Genomic DNA, 25,407 nt, shown 5'->3' with positions numbered 1-25,407 from the left:
ACCTTCGTGTCATTGGCAAACTTACTTACCCACTCTTCCACTCACACATCCAAGTCATCTAGAAATCACAAAGAGCAGAGATTTTTTGACCTCTCCCTGCAGAAAACCCACTGGTCACCGAGCTCCAGGTTGAATGATTTCCATTTGTCATCACCCTCTGTCCTCTCTGGGCCAGAAATTCTGTATCCAGACAGGCAAGTTTCCATGTATCCCATGCTCTGTACTTTCTCAATGAGCCACAAATGTGTTTTGTCACATTCTCAAAGGATTCAATAAGATTTTTGAGGCACGACCTGTCCCTTACAAAGCCAAGCTGACTTTCTCTAATCAAACTATGGTTTTCCAAGAAATCATAAATCCTGTCTCTGAGAGTCCTCTCCAATAATCTGCACATCATAGACAGAAGACTGACAGGTCTGTGATTCCCAGGATTATCTCTATTCCCTTTCTTGAACAAAGCATGGCTGATTCACCTAACCAGCACATCTTTGGGCTGTGGGTGGAAACCGGAGCACCTGTTGGAAATCCACACAGACACGGAGGAAATGTGCAAACTCCACACAGACAGTCGCCTGGAGCTGGAATCGAAATCGTGTCCCAGATGCTGTGAGGCAGCAGTGCTAACCACTGAGCCACCGTGCTGACCCATGTAGCTCTCTAGAGCCCTGCTTCTGATCCTTGGTTTCTCAAACTTAAGTTAGCTTCCTTCCTGATTAGATGTTCTACATCCCTTGCAACCTCATCAAATGCTTTGCTGAAGTTCATGTAGACAACGCTGACTGCTCTGCCTTCATCTATCGCTTGGTCAACTCCTCGAAGAGTCAATCCAGTTTGTGAAGCACGGTTTCCCACTCACAAAGCCATGCTGACTATCTCTAATCAGCCCTTGCCTTTCTAAATATATTTAGCTCCTTTCTCTCAGAATCTCCTCCAACAACTTCCCCAACACTGGGCTCACGGGGCTGTGATTTCCTGGTGTTTCCCTTCAGCCCTTAAGTGATGGAACAGCATTAGCCACCCTCCAGTCTTCGTATAACTCATTGTGTCTGTTGATAATACAAATATCGCTGTTAGGGACACTGCAATCTCTTCCCCAGATTCCCACAATATTCAAGGATTGATCTAATGAGCGGCTGAGGATTGATCTACCTTTATTTGTTTTAAGACTCCAGCACTTTTTCTTCTCTGTTGAGGATTCTTTCCAAGACATCGCTATTTATTTCCACATGTTCCCGAGCTTCTGTGTCTTTCTCCACAGTAAATTCTGACAAAATTGTTTTGTCTAATATCTCAGCTACCTCCTGACAGTTAAGGGGCCCTATTCTCTACCAAGTTACTCTTTAGCACTTATTGAAACTTGTGTAAAGGTTTCTGAAAATTCAAATAAGCCATATCCTCAGTACAGCCACTTCTACACCCGTATCTATTCTGCCATTTATATTCACACCAATAAAAATAAAATCCAACAGGCTCAAAAACACATTCTCTTTTTATTAAAAGCATTTCTAAGGGTCTAGTTATTGTTCATTGACATATCCTTTCAAACATATTTCAGCTTCCGACCTACTGTCAGGCTAACACTGTTTGGTTTCAGACTAGCAGCAGAAATGGCTATGGGAGTTCATGTTTATGAATCTGAAAAAGGTAGCTTACAGGTTCAACAGGAAATAGAGGTTTTGGAAATAAGGAGGGTCGTGGGGACTGAAGGACATTATGGAGATAGGGAGTGATATGGGGACTGTATGAGATTACGGACACAGAGTGTGCAGTGGTGACTGAAGAATATTATGGAGATAGGAAGTGTTGTGTGGCCTGAAAGGGGCCAAAGGTATCTGCAGGGCTGTCAGGCCTGAAGGAGGTTGCACAGATCAGGAGGATCATGGGGATTAAAGGAGGTTACTCTGAACGGGAGGGTCGTTGGATCTGGATGAGATTATGGAGATAGGGAGGATCCTAGGGCCTTTTGGAGATTATGGAGTTAGGGAGGTTTGTGGGGAATGATTCAGGTTACATAGATAGGAAGTGTCGCAGGAGCTGAAGGAGTTTATGGAGATAGGGAGGGCTGTGGGGACTGAAGGAGGTTATATTGATAGTAAGCTTATAGAGAAGCACAGGAAAGAAGAGCAGGTATCGGCCATTTGACCACAGAGTCGGTCCCACCATTCAATATGATCACGACTAACCATGTAACCCAGTACAGTATTCCTGCTTTCACACCTCACTCTGATATTATAGTGATTACTGGCATTTAGTGATACAACGGGCTGAAGTAACTGGGACAGGGATGTGGGGGGTTGTCTTACAGAGATAGGGAGGGTTGTGGAAGCTGGAACAGGTGACAGATACAGGGCGGGTTTTAGGAATGGGAGGACTTTACAGGGATTTGGAGGAATGCAGGGATGGGATGTGGTAACAATCACAGGGAGGATTTTGGGAGCTCGACCTGAGACTGTTACAGCTGAGAATAGAAGTGAGTCAAACAGTCAGGACAGGCAGGGACAAGTTAGGACTAATAAATTAAACTGCATTTATTTCAATAGAAGGGGCCTAACAGGGAAGGCAGATTAACTCAGGGCATGGTTAGGAACATGGGACTGGGATCTCATAGCAATTACAGAAACATGGCTCAGGGATGGGCAGGACTGGTAGCTTAATGTTCCAGGATACAAATGCTACAGGAAGGATAGAAAGGGAGGCAAGAGAGGAGAGGGAGTGACATTTTTGATAAGGGATAGCATTATAGCTGTGCTGAGGGAGGATATTCCCAGAAATATATCCAGGGACGTTATTTGGGTGGAACTGAGAAATAAGAAAGGGATGATTACCTTATTAGGATTGTATTACAGACCCCCCAATAGTCAAAGGGAAATTGCCAAACAAACTTGTAAGGAGATCTCAGCTATCTGTAAGAATAATAGGGTAGGTACGGTAGGGGATTTTAACTTTCCAAACATCGACTGGGACTGCCATAGTGTTAAAGGTTTAGATGGAGAGGAATTTCTTAAGTGTGTACAAGACAATTTTCTGATTCAGTATGTGGATGTACCTACTAGAGAAGGTGCAAAACTTGACCTACTCTTAGGAAATAAGGCAGGGCAGGTAAGTGAGGTGTTAGTGGAGGAGCTCTTTGTTTTAAAATAGTGATGGACAAGGATAGACCAGATCTAAAAGTTGATGTTCTAAATTGGAGAAAAGCCAATTTTGACAGTATTAGGCAAGAACCTTTGAAAGCTGATTGGAGGCAGATGTTCACCGCTAAAGGGACGGCTGGAAAATGGGAAGCCTTCAGAAATGAGATAACTAGAATCCAGAGAAAGTATATTCCTGTCAGGGTGAAAGGGAAGGCTGGTAAGTATTGGGAATTCTGGATGGCGAAAGAAATTGAGTGTTTGGTTCAGAAAAAGAAGGAAGCATATGTCAGGTATAGACAGGATAGATCGAGTGAATCCTTAGAAGAGAATAAAGGAAGTTGGAGTATACTTAAGAGGGAAATCAGGAGTGCAAAACGCGGACATGAGATAGATCTGACAAATATAATGAAGGAAAAGGCAAAGGGTTTTTACAAATATATTAAGGAAAAAAGGGTAACTCGGGAGAGAAGAGGGCCCCACAAAGATCAGCAAGGCGGCCTTTGTGTGGAGCCACAGAAAATGGGGGAGATACTAAATGAAAATTTTGCATCAGTATTTACTGTGGAAAAGCATATGGAAGATATAGACTGTAGAGAAATCGATGGTGACATCTTGCAAAATGCCCAGATGTACAGAGGAGGAAGTGCTGGATGTCTTCAAACGGTGAAAGGTGAATAAATCCTCAGGAACTGATCAGGTGTACCCGAGAACTCAGTGGGAAGCTCGAGAAGTGATTGCTGGGCCTCTTGCTGAGATATTTGTATCATCAATAGTCACAGGTGAGGTGCCGGAAGACTGGATGTTGGCAACTATTTAAGAAGGGTGGTAAAGACAAGCCAGGGAACTATAGACCGGTGAGCCTGAACTCAGTGGTGTCCCTGAGGGACAAGATGTACATGTATTTGGAAAGGCAAGGACTGATTAGGGATAGTCGACATGGCTTTGGGCATGGGAAATCATGTCTCATAAACTTGACTGTGTTTTTTGAAGAAGTAACAAAGAAGATTGAGGAGGGCAGAGTGATAAATGTGATCCATATGGACATCAGTGAGGCATTCGACAAGGTTACCCATGGGAGGCTGATTAGCAAGGTTAGATCTCATGGAATACAGGGAGAAGTAGCCATTTGGATACAGAACTGGCTCAAAGGTAAAAGACAGAGGGTGGTGGTGGAGGGTTGTTTTTCAGACTGGAGGCTTGTGACCAGTGCAATGCCACAAGGATCGGTGCTGGGCCCTCTACTTTTTAGCCCAGATGGGCCAATGGGCTAACTGGCAGAAGGAGTTTCAGATAAATGCGATGTGCTGCATTTTGGGAAAGCAAGTCTTAGCAGGACTTATACACATAATGGTAAGGTCCTAGGGAGTGTTGCGGACTAAAGAGACCTTGGAGTGCAAGTTCATAGCTCCTTGAAAGTAGAGTCGCAGGTAGATAGGATAGTGAAGGCGGCATTTGGTATGCTTTCCTTTATTGGTCAGAGTATTCAGTTCAGGAGATGGGAGATCATGTTGCGGCTGTACAGACATTGGTTTGGCCACCGTTGGAATATTTTGCGCAATTCCGGTCTCCTTCCTATCGGAAATATGTAGTGAAAGCTGAAAGGGTTCAGAAAAGATTTACAAGGATGTTGCCAGGATTGGAGGACTTGAGCTACAGGGAGAGGTTGAACAGGCTGGGGCGGTTTTCCCTGGAGCTTCGGAGGCTGAGGGGTGACCTTACAGAGGTTTACAAAATTATAAGGGGCATGGATAGGATAGGATAAATAGACAAAGTATTTTCCCTGGGATCAGGGAGTCCAGAACTCGAGGGCATAGGTTTAGGGGGAGAGGGGAAAGATATAAAAGAGACCTAAGGGGCAACTTTTTTCACGCAGAGGGTGGTACGTGTATGGAACGAGCTGCCAGAGGATGTGGTGGAGGATGGTACAATTGCAACATTTAAGAGGCATTTGGATGGGTATATGAATGGGAAGGGTTTGGAGGAATATGGGCCGGGTGCTGGCACGTGGGACTAGACTGGGTTGGGATATCTGGTTGGCATGGACGGGTTGGACTGAAGGGTCTGTTTCCGTGCTGTACATCTCTATGACTCTATCACTCATAGAGGTTATAGAAATAAACTGTGTGGTCGCGTCTGGAGGAGATTAAAGGTATAAAAGTTTGTAGTTACTGAAGGAAATTACATCAATCGGGACCAGCAGAGTTTACAGAGACTGAGTGTGCTTTAGAGACAGGAAGAGTTCATAGTCATCATTAGAAATGCAGAAACTAATTTATGAGAGAAGCAGGGTCACTATGCTTTGTGCCCAGAGACAAGGAGGAGTCTAACAGCTGCAGGAGGTTACTAAGGTACAGCTTTTTTGTTGTCGTGACGGGAAGGCTACAGAGATCATGAAGGTAGTAGGAGTTCAAAAAAGTCACAATGACAGGGAGGTTTTCCAGGTCTGGAAAGGACTACACTGACCAGGATGGCTTAAGGAACTGAAGAGTTGTTTTTCTTCAGTTAAGGAGAGATGTGACAGAACCCGGGATTAAAGTCAAAGGCAGAAACTTGGAGAGTTTTACTGATATGAGGAGCTTACAGGGATACGCACGGTCGTAGGGGCTGATAGAGATAGGGGAAGTGGTATCGATGAAACAGACAATGGAGAAACTGACAGACATAGTGGAACAGAATGAATTTACAGACAAGATGGTGATAATGAAGCCTGAGAATTTTCTCATATTCCTTGCCCAGCACTGTTCCTACATCATGCCCTCAGGGTCTGAATTAAAGCCCACTAACTCCTCCCTGTGGTGTTTACTGTGAGTGATCTTATCGGCTGCAGGATTAACTGAAGGCTCCAGACCTCACTCTCCATCTCTCTGGCTGACCAACTGTCTTCAATGTGGTGATGACGAGACAGGAATTGGGAATTCTGCTGAGTCAGGGACATCAGGAAAAGCTACATGAGACAGAGAAGTAGACAGAATGGGAAATCAGACTAATGCAATGAAGGTTACACATGGAGAATGGCACTGAGTCCCACAGAGATCTGGAAATTCCCAGTCTCCATCCATGGCCTGTGCAGTTGCTTCCCTCTGGAGTGGAGAATGCTGTTGACTCAGGATCTGGAGTAGCTGCAAGAGTGAGAGACACTGACAGAGACAGCAATTAGACCCACAGAGTAAGGGATATCACATGCAGAGAGACTGAGTGATATCAGTAGAGTGCAGGAATGTATCAGGATCACACAATGGTATCATCAGAAGTGGTTGTGACCAGTGAGCACTGCTACCAGTACTCAGGGAAGACTGAGCTATTTTATTGGGATCGGCTCCTCTGGTACCAGATTGTGCAGTGTGCTATAAATGGACACAGATGAAGAGGGGGACAGGTCTGAGGTGAATGGAAATTCCCAAGTCCAAAGAGAAAGGTTGAAATATTGGAACGCCATGGAGATGTGATTGAAGACCAAAAGAAAGAAACAGTAAGGGACTGAATTTATTTAAAATACGACATTGTCAAACAGATTTGTGACAGGAAATTATTGGTTAAAATCAAGTAAATGCAATTTCCGCCCCTCACAATTCCTCATACACCACAAGTGACATCACTTCCGCCCCTCACATCATCGCTGATGTCACACACTCAGTGACTTCCACCCCCCCCCACTGCCGTGTTTGCCACCACTTCCGCCCCCACCAATGCCTCTCACCTGCATTCTGCTGACCCCACCCCCAGGTCCCACCGTCACCATCCCTGCCCCCAGAACCCTGAGGGGAACACCACCCCTGCTCATGACTCCATCCCCATTCCCCCTAACACCACACCCACTCCAGTTACAGGCTCTGTCACCTCCTCCAGCTCCACACCTACGCCTGGTCCCAGCTCCCAGTCCTGCCGAGTTTTCACCATTCCCCCTGACCTCCCCCTCACTGAGGACGAATTATCAGTCCTCAGCAAAGGCCTCACCTTTATCCCCTCCGTCCACACATCAATTAATTTAATACACGCCATGACATTGAACACTTCTTCCACCACCTCCACCTCAGAGCTTACTTTTACAATGAAGACTCCCGCCTATTTTCTGAGGACCCCTTTGCCGGCCTCCAATACACTCCATCCACCTGGACACCCCGCGCTGGCCTATTGTCTGCCTTCGATTTCTTCATTTCCAACTTCCACCGAGACATTAACCGCCTCAATCTATCTACCCCCCCTCCCCCACTCCAACCTGTCACCCTCACAACGTGCAGCCCTCCACTTCCTCTGCTCCAATACCGACCTCACCATCAAACCAGCAGATAAAGGGGGTGCAGTGGTAGTCTGGTGCACTGACCTCTACACCGCTGAAGCCATGATGCCAACTCAAAGACACCTCCACCTACCACCCCCTCTACCATGACCCACCTCCCATCACCAGAGCATACAGAACCTCATCACCTCAGGAGGAGATATACCACCCACAACTTCCAACCTCATTGTCTGGGATCCCCCACTGCCCAGTTTTATCTCCTTCCCAAGATCCACAAGTCTGACCACCCTGGCCGACCCATTGTCTCACCTCCTACCCCACCGCACTCATGTCTGCCCAGCTCGACATTGGCCTATCCCCCAGTCCAGGAACTACCCACATTCGTTCGAGACACCACTCACACCCTCCACTCCTCCAAGACTTCTGTTTCCCTGGCCCAACGCCTCATCTTCACAATGGATATCCAATCCCTCTACACCTCCATCCACCATGACCAAGACCTCCAAGCCCTCCGTTTCTTCATCTCCCGACGTCCACAACAGTACCCTTCCACCGACACTCTCATTCGTTTGGCTGAACTTGTCCTCACCCTTAACAATTTTTCCTTCAAATTCTCCCACTTCCTCCAGACCAAACGGGTAGCCATGGGCACCCGTATGGGCCCCAGCTATGCCTGTCTCTTTGTTGGCTACGTGGAACAGTCCATCTTCCGTAGTTACAGTGGCACCACTCCCCACGTCTTCCTCCGCAACATTGATGACTGCATTGGCGCCACCTCATGCTGCCTCGAGGAGTTTGAGCAGTTCATCAACTTCACCAACACATTCCACCCTGACTTTAAATTTACCTGGACCATCTCTGATACCTCCCTCCCCTTCCTGGACCTCTCCAACCCCATTAATGACAACCGACTTGACACCGACATTTTTTATAAACCTACCGACTCCCACAGCTACCTAGATTACATATCTTCCCACCCTACTGCCTGCAAAATTCCCAACCCCTATTCCCAATTCCTCCGCCTCCGCCGTACCTGCTCCCAGGTGGGTCAGTTCCACCACAGAACACACCAGATATCCTCCTTCTTTAGAGATCGGAATGTCTCTTCCCATGTGGGACAAGATGCCCTCCAACGCATCTCGTCCACATCCCACACCTCTGCCTTCAAACCCCACTCCTCCAACCGTAACAAGGACAGAACGCCCCTGGTGCTCACCTTACACCCTACCAACCTTCGCATAAACCAAATTATCCGCCGCCATTTCTGTCACCTCCAAACAGACCCCACCACTAGGGATATATTTCCTTCCCCATCCCTCTCCACTTTCCGCAAAGACCATTCCCGCCGTCACTACCTGGTCAGTTCCACGCCCCCCCCAAAACCCACCCTCCCTTCCTGGTACCTTCTCCTGCCACTGCAGGAATTGCAAAACCTGCGCCCACACTTCTCCCCTCACCACCATCCAAGGCCCCAAAAGAGCCTTCCACATCGAAAGTTTTACCTGCACATCCACCAATATCATTTATTGCATCCGTTGCTCCCAATACGGTCTCCTCTACATTGGGGAGACAGGACACCTCCTAGCAGAGCACTTTAGGGAACATCTCTGGTACACCCGCACCAATCAACCCCACCGCCCTGTGACCCAACATTTCAACTCCCCCTCTCACTCTGCCGAGGACATGAAGGTCCTGTGCTTCCTCCTCCGCCACTTCCTCACCACCCGACGCTTGGAGGAAGAACGTCTCACCTTCCGCCTCGGAACACTTCAACCCCAGGGCATCAATGTGGACTTCACCAGTTTCCTCATTTTCCCTTCCCCCATCTCACCCCACCTCCAGCCTTCGAGCTCAACACAACCCTCATGACCTGTCCTAATGGCCTATCTCCCTTCCCATCTATCCATTCCACCCTCCTCTCTGACCTGTCATCCCCACCCCCAGCCCCATTACCCATTGTACTCTTTGCTATCTTCCCCCATCCTCCACTCTGACCTATCACCTTCTTCCCCACCCCATTCACCTATTGTAGTCTATACTACTTGCACCCCATCCCCAACCCCCTCTCATTTATCTCCCCACTCTGCAGGCTCCCGGCCTCTGTTCCTGATGAAGAGCTTATGCCCGAAAAATCGATTTTCCTGCTCCTCGGATGCTGCTGACCTGCCATGCTTTTCAGCACCACTCTAATCTAAACTCTGGTTTCCAGCATCTGCAGTCCTTGTTGGAGGAGGAGACTACCGAGATAAGGCATGTTGTAGACACTGAACCAAGTTACAGGGTTAGGGATGATAGTCTGGAATGCAGTACATTTCGAATATGTGGAGGGACTATCGGGAAGGGAGGAGGTTACAGCGAAAGGATCTGTTATGGGAATTAAAAATTATTGAAGACACTGGCCCACAAGACATGCCATGGATACACTATTGCAGAGTAGTGAGTTTTAATATAACAGAACTTACATTGAGGTGGTGATTGAGCCTGGGGGGTGTGTGTGTCCTGTGCTGTGCTCCCCCTCCAGCACTGTATCTATGTCATGTTGTGTTAACAGATGTTTGGAGCCCTCTCATTGTTCTTTGCTCTGTGCACTGTGGGTGACCTACAGGGTTTATTGAAGGCTCCAGATCTCCTTTCGCTTTGTCTCTCCCTGGCAGACCAACTGCATTCAGTGAGGTGATGGACGATCCACCCAGCAGCTGGGAAGGCTGTTGAGTCAGGACTTTCCTGAGTACCTACAGGATACAGAGAAATAGACAGAATGGGAAATTAAACAGATGCAGTGAGGGTTACACATGGAGGATGGCACTGAGTTCCACAGAGATCTGGAAAATGGAGCGATATTAAGTAATAGTCCCAGATTGCTGAAAGATGTCAGGATCACACAATTGTGTCGAAAGAATGGGTTTAGCTTCATGATACCCTGGTATCAGTGCTCAGGGATGAGCACCCAGTGAGCAGGTGAAGTAATGGCCTAGTGGTATTATTGCGAGAGAATGTATCCAAAATCTCAGCTAATGTTCAGGGGAGGCAGGATTGAATCCCGCCATCTGAAAAGGAGACATTTGAAATCAATAATTTTAAAAATAATAATTAACAATCGGCAAATAAGTATGAGACCATTACTGATGTACAACAAATCCAAACACTTGTCCTTTCGAGATAGACATCTGCCCATCCTGACGTGGTTAGCACAACATTCCCACAGCAAAGTGTTTGCCTCTCAATTACCCTCTGAAATGGCCGAGCAAGTTACTCAGTTCAAGGGCTTCTAGGATTGGCAAGAAAGGCTGGTCAGCCAGAGACTCACACATCCCATACCTGATTTTTTTTTAAAAATCTATTAGGATGGTCCCCTGGAACTGTGCTGGGACCAGTGTCCTGGCCAATCATGTCGGTAGGTTTATGGACAGGGCTTTCACCTGACAGAGAGGATGCAGGTGAAAGGAGCTTTCCAAATCCAAAGGGAAAAGGTGAAGCAATGGAACAGCGTGGGAATGTGGCTGAAGACAAGCAGAAAGGAACAGGATGGGACAGAGTTTAACTAAAATTGTACATCAGTGAATACATTTGTGACAGAAAATTGCGGAAGAGAGTATATTATGTTTTTTTTTTGAACGGACAACGTTGCTGCAATAAGGTCGATGGATTTGTGACACAGAGATAAAAGAGATGTAGACAGCAGGGAGACATGGATACAGGGTGAACAAAAATATTCAGTGGTTCGTAATCTTGTGCAAACTCAGGCAAAATGGGCAATGCTAACAATAATGGACAACCAAGGCAATACTGAGAAAGCCTTTGGCCTCAGATCATGAAGTCGAGTCAGTCTGAATGTAAATTCTGGCTACTACTTGCCAAGGACACAAGCAGCAGAACAGTTTTAGCCACCGAACAGCATTCCGTTGCTCATCACTGCGTTACACAGGAACTCATTGCAATTATTTAACAAAGGCATTGTGATAATTTTGGAAAACTTCAATATTTGTATAATCTGGGACAATCACATGGTCAACATTGATATTGGAAGAGGAGTTTGGTTAATTTGTTTTCAGTGTTTCTTTGAAAAACACATTGTGCAACTGGCTAGGGACATAACTATCGCAGAGCGACCGTGTGATGAAACTTAGTGAATGAGTAATGTTACCTGCCAAGATCCTTCGGGAAATTGTGATAAAGATTAGATTACTTACAGTGTGGAAACAGGCCCTTCGGCCCAACAAGTCCACACCGACCCGCCGAAGCGCAACCCACCCATACCCCTACATCTACCCCTTACCTAACACTACTGGCAATTTAGCATGGCCAATTCACCTAACCTGCACATCTTTGGACTGTGGGAGGAAACCGGAGCACCCGGAGGAAACCCACGCAGACACGGGGAGAATGTGCAAACTCCACACAGTCAGTCGCCTGAGTCAGGAATTGAACCCGGGTCTCTGGCGCTGTGAGGCAGCAGTGCTAACCACTGTGCCACCGTGCCGCCCACTTAAAGTGCAGTTTAAGTAAATATAAAGTTTAAAAGTGAATCACAGAAAGGACAAGCTACAACTAGAAACAAAAATAGCCAATGACATGGGTTTGAGAGGAGAACTGACCAAGGTAAACAGGCTAAACAGACTGAAACATGTGCCTGTAAATGAACAGTGGAAAACATTTGAAGGGACATTGTAAAATACTCAAAAGGACATTCCACTGAAACAGTATAAACCTCAGCAAGAAATTCCCACTGGTCCCGTACTCAGGACAAAAGGAATCATATTAGATTATGAGGCTGAGAAGATCACCAAAAAGTACTTAAAATCCTGAAGTGAGAGAGTGTTTTAGGAGTAAATGTTAATGGATTGCAATGGGTCTGCTCGCAGGAGGAGGGCTGTGGGAAGGGTAGCCACGGTCAGGGTTCATTGACACGATAGGAACAGGGAGAGGTGAAGATGCTGGAGATGGTGAGAGTGTTACAGAGAGTGGTCAGGGTGTTACAAAGCCAGGACGGATTGCTGCAGCTGGAGGGGTTTGCAGAGGTAGGGAGGGACATGTGTATTTTTATTTATTCATTCATGGGATGTGGGTGTCACTGCCTGGAATAACGTTCCTTGACCCCTCTGCTAATTACTGAGAGGGTAGCTCAGAGTCAGCCATATTGCTGAGGGTCTGGAGTCACATGTCGGCTAGACCAGTTTAGAATATTGGATGGCCATCCCTAAAGGAGGTTAGTGAACTAGATGAGTTCTTCCTACTGATCAACAATGTTTTTATGGTGGCCCCACCAATGTCTTTTACAGCCACAACATGACATCCCAACTTTTACTCTTAATGCTCTCCCAAATGAAGGTAACTATCCCAAATGCCTGCTTCACCAGCCTGTCTCCCCGAGACACCTCATTCAAAGAACTGTGTACCTGGGTGACTGGATCTCTGACTGACATTACCCTGGGCCCAAACATTAACTGTACAATCCCACCCTGGCTTGTTTCACAAAATGGAACACCTCACCTTTATCTAATTAAACTCCATCTGCTATTCTTCAGCCCACTATCCCAGCAGTACTGTTCATCCTGTAGAATCACCGATAACCTTCTTCACTGTCCACTTTACCACCAATTTCAGTGTCACCCAAAACAATTACTTACCAGGAAACCAATATTTCCATCCAAACAATTTATCCAAATGACAAACAACAGGGGACCCACTCCACCGCTGGTCACATGTCTCCAGTCAGAAAAACAACATGTCTCCCACCATGCTCTGTCTACAACCATCAAGCCAATTTTGTATCCAATTCACTAGCTCCTCCAGAATGCCATATCCTTTTACACTGATCTGAGCTTTTACCAGACAGAACACAGAACGCAGAACAGTTCAGCCAAAGACCCTTTGGCCATGATTTAATGCCAACCTTTTATCCAACTGGAAGATCAAAGTATACTACATACCCTTCATTTTACTATTATGTGTCTGTCCAAGAGTCTATTAAATGTCCCAGATGTGTCCCATTTTACTACCACCATTTGTAGTCCATCCAACCAGCTACTATTCTCTATCCTTTTATCCATCCTCCAATCACCTTAAAATTACACCCCCTTGTAATTGCCATTTATGCCATAGGAGGAAAAGTCTCTGACTGTTCACTCACTCTGTGCCTCTTATCATCTTGTTCACCTCCACAAAGTCACCCTGCCCCCTTCTTCACTCCAATGAAAAAAGCCTGAGCTCCCTCAACCTTTCTTCGTAAGAACTGCCCTCCATTTCAGGCAGCATCCTGGTAAATCTCCTGTGTACGCTCTCTAAAACTTGCACATCCTTCCTGTAAACAGGGGACCAGAACTGAACACAATATTCCAAGTGTGGTCTCACCAGGACGCTATAAAGATGCAGTAAAACCTCACGGCTCTTACAGTCCATCCCCTTCTAAGGGGAGCCAACACATCATATGCTTTTTTAACAACCCTACCAACGTGCGTGGCGATTTTGAGGGATTTATGGACATGGACCCCATGATCTCTCTGTTCCTCCACACTGCCAAGTATTCTGCCTTTCACCCTGTATTCTGTCAAATTCGACCTTCCAGAGTGAATCACTTCACACCTTTCCAGATTGGACTCCATCTGCCACTTCCAGCCCAGCTCTGCATCCTGTCAATGTCCCATTGCAACCTACAACAGCCCTCCACATTACCCACCACTCCACCAACCTTGGTGTGATTTGCAAACTTACTAACCCACTCTCCAACATCCACATCCAAGTCATTTACAAAAATCACAAAGAGCAGAGTCCCAGAGCCGATTGCTACAGAACACCACTGGTCACTGAGCTCCAGGCTCAATGCTGTCCATCTGCCGCCACCCTCTGTCTTCTCTAGGCCATCTAATCCTGTATCCAGACAGACAGATTTCCCTGTAACCAATCATCCTTCTTTTCTGAATGAGCCATCAACATATCCTCAAAGAATTCAATAAGGTTTGTGAGGCATGGCCTGGCCCCTCACAAACCCATACTAACTGTGGCTAATTTAACTATGGTTTTCCAAGTAGTCATAAATCCTGTCTTTAGAGTCCTCGCCAATAATCTGCACACCACAGACATTCGACCAAATCTGTAATTCCCAGAATTCTACCTCCGTAATATGGCTCGACTTTACGAATCTTCCCTCCACTGCCATGTTCCCCAGAAGGGCACTGGAGGGTGGTGGGGGTTACAGAGTCAGGGAGGGATATCAGGACAGGAGGATTTTGCAGACATTAGGAGGGTTGCAGTGCCAAAAGGAGGCTTCAGTAATTGTGAGGTTTCATGGTGAGGAAGGCATTTGAGGAGGGAGGGAGGGAGGGAGGGTTGTAGGGAAATGAGAGGTTTCACAGTTTAGGTGTTTTGTTAGGGCTGCAAGTGGTTACTGAGTTGGGGAGGGTGTAAGCACTGGTGGATATTACAGAAACATGTGGTTTTGGTTGCAATGCAGGAAGAGGATTCAGGAAGCTGGAGAGTATGGGGTCTGAACGAGGTTACACAAATGGGAAGAGTTGTCAGGAGTGCAGGTGTTTACAGAGACAGCAATGGTCTGATCTGGAGCACAGGACTTAGATTTGGAGGGATGTGGGACTGGAGGTGGTTTCACAGGGAGGGAGGACCATAGACCCACAGGAGGTTACAGGAATGTGGATAGCTATCGGGCCTGCAGGAGTTCATGAAGTTGGGGAGGAAGGAGGGATGGAGAAGTTTACAGGGATAAGGATGTTTGTAGGCCAGGGCTGGATCAAAGACACGGAGTGTTTTAGGGAGCTGAGCAGATTACACAGAGATAAAGATGTTTGTATCGACTGGAAGAACAAACAGAGATATGCAGGGTAGTCGTGACTGAAGATGTTTATAGACATAGGAAAGCTTAGGTTCTGGGGGTTATGGAGGCTGTGGAATCTGGATTTCTTTTCAGAGACTGGGATAACAGTCAGAAACAGTTTCACAGATAAGGGAGCATAGCACAAACAGGAGTAAGTTGTAGAGGAAGGTGACGTTTAAACAGATAGTGGTAAGAGCTGGACAAGGTTATGGAGATGGGTAGATGGTGGAGACACAGGAGGAGTTTACATTGACAAGGGAGTGATAGTGACAGGAGGGTGTTAAATAGATAGTGGGTTTTGTAGGGACTGGATTGGGAGAGGCACAGGCATGGAGTGAGTTCGACAGATCAGGATTACTGCAGAACCTGAGAAGATTACACTGATAGGGATGGTGGTCAGGTCTCCACAGACTGTTGGTGTTTAGGGAATGGAAGAGATTTGGTAGATAGGGAGAGATGCAAGAGCTGCAGGAGCTTATGGAGAGTTGAAGAGTTGGAGCAATTTGCAGAGATAAGTTTCTCAGACAGGAGTAGGTTTTAGCTAGTGAGGGTTGTGTGGTCTGAGTAAGTCAAAAAGTGGAGAGTTTTCGCATCTGGAAGAGGTTACACTGACAGGGACAGTTGAAGAGACTGAAGCAAAAATGCATGGAGCAGGTTACACAGATAGGGAGGTGAGTAGGGACTGAAGGTGAATACATAGACATGGAGGGTTGTATTGTTAGACGGAGCTGAGGGATAGGGACCGGTGTAGGGTTTTACACAGATAGAGAAGGTTTTGTTTTTGGAGAAGGTTACACTGATACAGACAGTGTTAGGGAGTGTTTAATGGACTACAGAGGAGCTCAGAGAGGATGTATTATGGGGAGTGGAGGAGATTACAGACACAGAGATGGCTGTTGGGTTGAAAAGAGCTTCTACAGATCCTCGGTGCCGTAAAGCTGGAGGGAGGTTATAACGGTGAGTGTTGCCAAGACTTCATTACTTCACTGATATAGAGCAGGTCTCAGCACGTAACTGTCAAAGGGAAGTTGAGACAGTCCAGATGAGTTTTCAGAGATACAAATGTTTATGGGAGTTTCAAGAGGGAACAATGATTGGGAGTGCTGTACCAAATGGTAATAGTTATAGGGACAGTTCTAAAAGCAGGAAGAGGTGACAGACATATCGATCTTTGTAAGGACTGGAGAAGCTTACATAGGCAAGGAGTGTTTTAGAGTCTGGAGGAGATTACAGTGTTAAGGAGAATATTGGAGATAAGGCCAGGTGTAAGAGACGGGGATGGTTGATAGGGCTGGACAATAACCTGAATAGAATCGGCATTGTGTGCAACCAGGCCATTCGGCCCAACCAGTCCATTCCAAAACTCTGAAGTGCATCCAACCCAGACCCACCCCTCTACCTATACATTTCTCATGGTGAACTTACTTAAACCACACATTCCTGAATACCACAGTCAATTTATGATGGCCAATCCACTGATGGTGCAAATTTTGGACACACAAACACACGCAGCGAGGGGGATACACGCAGACACACACGCAGCGAGGGGGATACACGCAGACACACACGCAGCGAGGGAGGGACACGAACAGACACAGCAAGAAAGGGATACACACACACACAGCGAGGGAGAGACACACACACACAGCGACGGAGGGACACGCACAGACACGCAGCGAAGGGACACACACAGTGAGGGAAGGACATTCACACACAGCGAGAAAGGGACACGTTGAGACACGCAATGAGGGAGGGAACATGCACATACACAGCGTGGGAAGGACACGCACACACACAGCGAGGGAGGGACATGCTCACACTGCAAGAATGAGAGACATGCACACGCAGCGAGGGAGGGACACACAAACACAACGAGGGAGGGACATGAACACAGCGAGGGAGGGACATGAACACAGCGAGGGAGGGACATGAACACAGCGAGGGAGGGGCACGCAGGCACACCGCGAGGGAGGGGCACGCAGGCACACCGCGAGGGAGGGGCACGCAGGCACACCGCGAGGGAGGGGCACGCGCGCGCCCACACAGCGAGGGAGGGCCGCGCCCACACAGCGAGGGAGGGCCGCGCCCACACAGCGAGGGAGGGCCGCACCCACACAGCGAGGGAGGGCCGCGCCCACACAGCGAGGGAGGGCCGCGCCCACACAGCGAGGGAGGGCCGCGCCCACACAGCGAGAGTGACGTGCACACAGTGAGAGAGGTACACAGTCACACACACACAGCGAGGGGGGACATACAGACACACAGTGAGTGAGTGATACGCATAGATACACATATAGAGCGAGGGGCGGACACCCTCACACACTGCAAGAGGGGCATACACACACACAGCGAGGTTGGAACATGTGCTCAGAAAGCGAGAGGGGACACACACAAACACACAGCGAGGGGACACACACAGAAAGTGAGGGAGGGTGACACGCAGACATACGCACACACGGACACGCATACACAGTGAGGGAGGGACATGTGCACACAGTGAGAGAGGGACAAACATACACAATGAGGAGAGTAAAACACACACACACACACAGTGCGGGAAGGGGACACACACGCATACACACACACAAACACAGAACAAGGGAGGGACACGTGCACACACAGTGATGTGTCTCCTCGGACGTGTAATCGTCCAGCTCTCACTCCAGTCTGCTCCCTCACAGGGTGACCGTCTCTGTGACTCCCAGGTACAACTAGGCCTCGATCCTCAGTGCTGATTTATATTCTCCCAGGTGTGAGTCAGCCTCAAGCTCCTGCTCCAAGTTGCTCCCTCACACGGTCACTCCTTCTGTGACTCGGTGCGGATTTCGAGCCTCCTGCTCTGCTTTTTATCCAAATCCAAGTCCCAGTCGGCCTTGAGCCTCGCTGCTGATTTATATTCTCCCGCTTTGTGCTGCACTCGCTCAGGTTCTCTCCGCTTGTGACTCCCAGGTAATGGTAGGCATCAAGCCTCAGCTGAGATTTATAACATCCCATTCCGCACTGCTCTCTTACAGGATCGCCATTGTGCCTGGAAGACAGTGGGAAAGAGGAGGATTAGACAGAGCAGAGGGTGTTACAGTGATTGAGGGAGCTGTAGGGGATGAAACAGGTTATCTGGGGAGCTAGGCAGACTTGCAGTAACTAAAGAACATTACTGGAAGATACAGCGAGAGTTGCAGACACTGAAGAAGGCAAAGGAAATAGAGAGATGGTGGCTTGTTCACGATGGAGCTTTGTAGAGTCGAAAGGACTTCAAAGTTTGTGAGAAGATTTGTAGCTCAGGTGCTCGTTGTTGTGGTTCTGTTCGCTGAGTTGGAAATTTGTGTTGCAGACATTTCGTCCCCTGTCTAGGTGACATCCTCAGGGAGCCTTCTGTGAAGCGCTTCGATGATCTTTCCTCCGACAACTATAGTGATTTGCATCTGCCGCTTCCGGTTGTCAGTTCCAGCTGTCCGCTGCAGTGGTCGGTATATTGGGTCCAGGTCGATGTGCTTATTGATTGAATCTGTGGATGAGTGCCATGCCTCTAGGAATTCCCTGGCTGTTTTGTTTGGCTTGTCCTATAATAGTAGTGTTGTCCCAGTCGAACTCACGTTGCTTGTCATCTGCGTGTTTGGCTACTCAGGATAGCTGGTCGTGTCGTTTCATGGCTAGTTGGTGTTCATGGATGCGGATCGTTAGCTGTCTCCTGTTTGTCCTATGTAGTGTTTGGTGCAGTCCTTGCATAAGATTTTGTACACTACATTGGTTTTGCTCATGCTGGGTATCGGGTCCTTCGTTCTGGTGAGTTGTTGTCTGGGAGTGGCTGTTGGTTTGTGTGCTGTTACGAGTCCTAGTGGTCGCAGTAGTCTGTCTGTCAGTTCGGAAATGTCCTTGATGTGTGGTAGTGTGACTAGTCCTTTGGGTTGCAGCATATCCTCATTCCGTTGTCTTTCCCTGAGGCATCTGTGGATGAAACTGCGTGGAGTTTGACCCCACCCGGCAGCTCACCAATAGGATAAACAACACACTGAGAAACCTACAAAAAAATGGACAGATAACCAGGTTTGACCTACAGAGAATGAAAACTGAAAGCAACAGCACCCTCAGATTCTATGGACTACCCAAAGTGCACAAACCAGACATCCCACTCAGACCCATAGTATCACTATCAGGGACACCATCACACAAACTGGCTAAAGAACTGCAGCAGAAACTGAAACACCTGATCAGCGGATCCAGACACTCTATACAGTCAACACAGGAATTCTTGGACATCATCAGAAATACACACATAGACAAGGAAGAAACTATGGTCTCATTCGATGTAACGGCACTGTTCACCTCTATCGACAAAACCCTAGCCAGAGAAACAATAGCCAACCTGCTGGACATACAGAACAGACAACAAGATGGGGAACCTATCAACAAAGACTGCATACTCAAACTACTGGACCTGTGCCTCACAACACACTTCACATTCAACAACTAAATATATGAACAAGTCAACGGCACACCCATGGACTCACCCATCTCTGGACTCATAGCAGAAGTGGTAATGCTAAGATTAGAACAAACAGTCTTACCGCAAATTCAACCCAAACTCTGGATCAGATATGTAGATGATACCTTTGTAATCATTAAAAACACGGAAATAGAGAACACACACCGGATCATCAACGCCACACTCACAGGAATCCGATTCACTAGAGAGGAAAAGGACAACCAACTCCCATTCCTCGACGTGATGGTACAGAGAACACCGAATGGAGAATTCACCACAAAGGTAAACAGGAAAGCCACACACACAGACCAAGTCTTAAACTACCTAAGCAACCACCCCAACACACACAAAAGAAGTTGCATCCAGACACTGTTCAAAAGGGCCACAACACGCTGCAGGACACCAGAACTGCAAAAAAGGAGGAAGAACACCTATATAATGTATTCGCCAAAAACAGATACCCCCGCAATTTCATTAGGGATTGTCTGTATGGATTTGCTAGATGACTGTCCTCTGATATTGATGAGGACAGTGCAGATGATGTGGTTTATATGGAGTTCATTAAGGTCTTTGACAAGGTCACACACGGAAGGCTGGTCCAAAAGGGAAGATCCCATGGGATCCAAGGTAAGTTGGTAAATTGGCTCCACAATTGGTGGAGGGTTGGTTTTGTGATTGAAAGCCTTTGCGCAGCGGGTGTACCACAGGGATCTGTGCAGGAGCCATTGCTGTTCATTATGGACATTAATCACTCGGATGGGAAAGCAGAAGGTATCATTAGTAGGTTTGCAGATAACATGGAAGGTGAGGGTGTTGTCCACAGTGAGGCAGGTGGACTCAGGCTGCAGTCTGATATCGATCAGATGATAAATTGAGCAGAGTAATGTCAGACAGAGTTTATTTCTGATCACTGTGACGTAATGCACTGTGGCAAGTCTAATAAATGAATGATATACTGGAGTACTGAGTAATACAGGGACCTTGGTGGGCAAGTCCTGAGATCTCTGGAGGTGTCAGCACAGATAGACAGGGTGGGGAATACACCTGAACTGGGAGCAGGAGGGGGACCCACATCCTGGTGGGGAGCGTTGCTGGAGCTGCTCGAGAGGATTTAAACTTGTCTGGTAGGGCTGTGTGACCCCAAAGAGTCGTAAGGTCAGAAAGAAAGTTGAGGCTGGTACAAATGTTCAAGAGAGCAATATAAGTAGACAAGGCAGGCGAGAACATAGCAGACGATTCGGGAAAACTGGTGGATTAAACTGCAGTTATTTCAATGCAAAGGGCCAGACAGATAAGGCAGATGAACCCAGAGCATGGAAGTGAACATGGGATTGGGATACCATAGGTATTACAGATACACAGCTGAGGGAGCGACAGGACCAGCAGCTCAATGTTCCGGAGACAGGTGCTACAGGAAGAATAAAACAGGAGGCAAAACAGGAGAAGAGCTGCTAGTTTTGATTGGGGGAAACATCCCAGCAGTACCTCGACGGAGTATTCATGCAGGATCACCCAGTTAAGCAATATTAGTGGAACCGAGAAATAAAAATTGGTCATTAGTTTTCTGCAGTCGTACTACAGCGACAGGCAATGGGAGATGAAGGAGCAAATATGTCAGGAGATTTCAGATATCTCTTAGAATAATAGGGTTGTAATGATAAGGGATCTTAACCGTTCCAAACCTGGACTGGGATTGCTACTAAGTTAAGCATGTGGATGGAAGGAGTTTGTTAAGTGTGTTCTGAAAACTCCCAGTCATTATGTAAGTGGCCCAACTGGAGAATGGGGCTAAACCTGACCTCCCCTTGGGAAACAAGGTCGGGAATGGGACTGAGGTGTTAGTGGGGGAGCACTTTGGAAAGTTACCACAATTGTATTAGTTTGAAAATAGCGATGGAAAAGGACAGGCCTGGTCCACAAGTTAAAGTTATTCAATGGAGCATGATAGTATTAGACATGAATTTTTAAAGTAGATCTGGGGAGGCTATTTGCAGATAAAGGGAAATCTGGCAAGTAGGAATATCTTAAAACCGAGATAAAAGGAGCGTTCAGCGCCAGCGTGTTCCTGTTAGTGTGCAGCTCAATGCTGACTGAATTAGGAAACACTGGCTGAGTTTCGAGACTGTGGTCAAGAAAAAAAGGGGTCACATGTCAGATATAACTGGCTGACTCAAGGGAATCCCTTCAGGAGCATCGGGGCTGTAGAAATACACTTTGGATGGAAATCAGGAATGTAAAAAGGGGACACGGGATAGCTTTGACAGAGAAAGTTAAGGAGAATCCAAAGAGACTCTACAAGTGAATTAAGAGCAAAAGAAGAGCTCGGCACAAACCCGGTATCCTTAATGATCAATGAAGCCAACAATGTGTGAAACTACAAGATCCGAAACAAATATTTCACTTTGGAACTGACTGTGGATAAAGACTGGTGAGCTCAGGGAACTAAACAGTGTTTGGCCTGACCACTATTGGAATACTGTGCAATCTGGTCTCAATGCCATTGGAAGGATGTCGTGGAACATGAAAGGGTTCAGAAGAAATGACCAAAGATGTTGCCAGGGTTGGAGGGTTTGTGCTTCAGGGAAACGCCTGAATAGGCTGGGGCTGTTTTCAGTTGAACATGGGAGGTTGAGGAGTTAACCGATAAAAGGTATTTAAAATCATGATGGTCATTGACAGGGTCAATAGACAAGGTCATTTCACCAGACGAGGGAAACTTTTCAAAGGGATCTAAAGGACAACTGGCTCCCGCAGAGTGGATGGAATAAGCTGCCAGAGCAAATAGTGAAGGCTGATAGAAATACATTTAAAAGGCATGTGGATGGGTGTATGAATAGCAAGGGTTCAGAGGGATATTGGCAAAATTGTGGCAAATGCAACTAGAAACGTCATGCAGGAGTTGGTCCGAAGGGCCTGTTTCCGTGCTGTACATCTCTATGACTCAATGTCTTGAAATGAGTCCACATTATAGAGAAGGAGGTGCTGGAGATTTTAAAACACAGAGGTAGATAAATCCCCAGGACCTGATCAAATGGATCTCAGGAAATTGTGGGAAGCTGGTGAAGAAATTGTAGGGCCCCTCGCAGAGATATTTGTACCATAGAGAGCTATGTGTGATAGGCTGTTAGACTGGAGGGTGGCATTTTGGACAGTGAAGAAGGTTTTGTGAGATTACAAAGGGATCCTGATGAAATGCGTGAATGGCTGAAAAACTGTCGATGGAGTTCAATCTGAATAAATGCGAGGTAATGCATTTGTACAGCAAACACGGGCAGGGCTTTAAACAATTAATGGCTAGACCTTCGGTAGTGTTGTAGAACAGAGGGACCTCGGGGTTCAGCTACATAATTCTTTGAAGTTTGCAACATGGAGAGACAGGATAGTTTAAAAAAAGGTGCTTGCCTCACTTGCTTTCATTGCTCAGTCCTTTGGATATAGGAGTTGGGAAGTCGCATTGAGATTATACAGGCCATTGGTGAGTCCTCTTCTGGAATACTGTGTCCAGTTCTAGTAGACCAGTTATAGGAAGGATATTATTAAGCTGGAAAGGGTTGGGAGGAGATTTACTGGGATGTGGCTGGGTATGAAAGGCTTCAGTATAAAGAAAGGCTGAATAGGTTGGTATTTTTCACTGAAACCTGAATGTTGACACATGACCTCAAAGTTTATAAAATCATGAGAAGGATAGATAGAGTTAATGGGAATTGTCTTTTCCCATGGACAGGGGAGTTTCAAGACAAGGCACTACATTTTTAAGTTTAGAGGAGAGACATATATAAAAAAAGACATGAGGGGCACATTGTTACACAGAGGGTGGGTTGTGTGTGGAATGGTCTTCCCAAAGAAGGGTTGAACATGGGGACAATTACAATGTTCAAAAGACATTTCGATTAGTACAGGAATAGGCAAGGTTTGAAGGGATATGATCCAGGAACAGGCAGATGGGATGAGATCCGTTTTAAAATATGGTTAGCATTAATCAAACAGTGCGGTATGACTTTCTGACTGTGATTATAATGTTGTGTCATTAATTAAGAAAGGCTGCAAGAGAAAGCCAGGGAACTACAGACTGATGAGCGAGACATCAGGGTGGGTCAGTAGTTGGAGGTCATTCAGAGGTAGGCCTTACATGCATTTGGAAAGATAAGGCCTGATTACGGACAGCCAGCATGGCTTTGTGCATGGGAAAACATGTCCCACAAACTTGACTGGAGTTTTCTTAAGATGTGACCAAAAAGATAGACGAACGCAGAGCAACAGACGTTGTTTCTGGCTTCAGCAACCCTTGGTCAGGGTGTAGCATGATACATTGGTTAGTAAGGGTAGATCACAAGGGATCAGGGAGAGCTAGCCAACTGGATACAAAATGGGATGACAGTGGGAGACAGAGGGTGGTGGAAGAGCGTTGTTGTTCAGACTGGAGGCCTCTGACCAGCAGTGTGCTGTAAGGATTGGTGCTGGGACCACTGTTGTGCACCATTTACATAAACAATCTGAGTGAAAAGATAGCAGTCCCTGTTAGTATGTTTGTGGATACCAAGATTAGTGGAAGAGTGGGCAGGGAATATAGTTATCGAAGGGGATGTTAATCAACTGGGCCAGTGGGCCAAGGAATGAAAGATGGAATTTAATTCAGGTGTTGGATTTAGTTCAGACAAACCAGGGAGGACTAACACGGGTAATGGTTGGGCCCTGGACAGTGTTGTAGAAAAGGGAGAGACCAAGGGGTGCAGTTACATTGTTCCTTGGACTAGCATCACAGGGTGACAGGGTGTTGAAAGCGGCAATTAGCACACTTGTCTTCATTGGTCAGAGCATTGAGTACATGAGTTGGAGATATTGGTGACATTGCCGTCTGTATTTCTCCTGGGCAGAGGAGGGCACGGGGTGACGTTATAAAGGTTTTTGAAACCATGTAGGGCCTAAGTAAGGTGAAAAGCCAAGGGTAGGTGAGTCCAAAGCTAGAGGCATAAACGTGAGGTGAGACAGCAAGGATTTAAAGAGGGAGCTGAGCGACAACATTATCCACAGAGGATGGTGCATAGACGGAATGGACTGCCAGAGGAAATGGAAAAAACAAATACAATTACAACATGGAAAAGACACTTGGGCAGGTACATGGAGAGGAGAAGATTTGAAGGGGTATAGGCCAAACATAAGCAAACGCAACGCATTCCATTTAGGGAACCTTGGCCGAAGAGTCATGCCGCACAGAAACAGACCGTATGTCTCCAGTTATTGGAGGAGGAGACTATCGAGACAAGGCATGTTGTAGAGACTGAAGCAAGGTACAGCGATAAGGATGGTCATCTGGACTGGAGGTTTCAAATATGTGAAATAATTGGTGAGGGGGAGGAGATGACAGAGATAGGAACTGTTATAGGAGTTAGAATGATTGAAGACACTGGTCCTCGATACAAGCCATTGATACAGTATTGGAGAGGGAATAGGGAACAGAAAGATCCCAGGCAGCATTACCACCCTCTCGTGGGAGGCCTGTTTTCCCCTCAGTTGTTCTGATGCTCCCTAAGAAAGCACAGGCCTGGACTGATAACTGGGAACTCCCGATGCTGTCTCATTACAACAAAACTTGCAGTAGGCGTGGTGATTGAGCCTGGGGTGTGTCTGTACTGTGCTCCCCCTCCAGCACTTTCTCTATGCAATGTCTTGTTAGCTGATGTTTGGACGCCCCTTATTACTTTCTGCTCTGTGCACTGGAACGACCTTA

General features: G+C 46.9%; 1 long non-coding RNA gene across 1 annotated transcript in view; it reads right to left on the bottom strand.

Annotated features, from left to right (window-relative positions):
- LOC148137368 (uncharacterized) overlaps window positions 1-25,407 on the bottom strand; it is a 138,020-nt gene that overhangs the window by 107,809 nt on the left and 4,804 nt on the right. Inside the window, exon 3 of the long non-coding RNA XR_015754331.1 lies at window positions 9,831-10,100. This is a non-coding gene — a long non-coding RNA (uncharacterized LOC148137368). The remainder of the gene's footprint in view (window positions 1-9,830; window positions 10,101-25,407) is intronic.

The sequence above is a fragment of the Chiloscyllium plagiosum genome, unplaced genomic scaffold (genome assembly GCF_037043375.1).
Source record: "Chiloscyllium plagiosum isolate Xiang-an unplaced genomic scaffold, Cpla_swu_hap1 HiC_scaffold_44, whole genome shotgun sequence".
Lineage (NCBI taxonomy): Eukaryota > Metazoa > Chordata > Chondrichthyes > Orectolobiformes > Hemiscylliidae > Chiloscyllium > Chiloscyllium plagiosum.
This window is presented reverse-complemented; position numbering and strand designations above follow the sequence as displayed.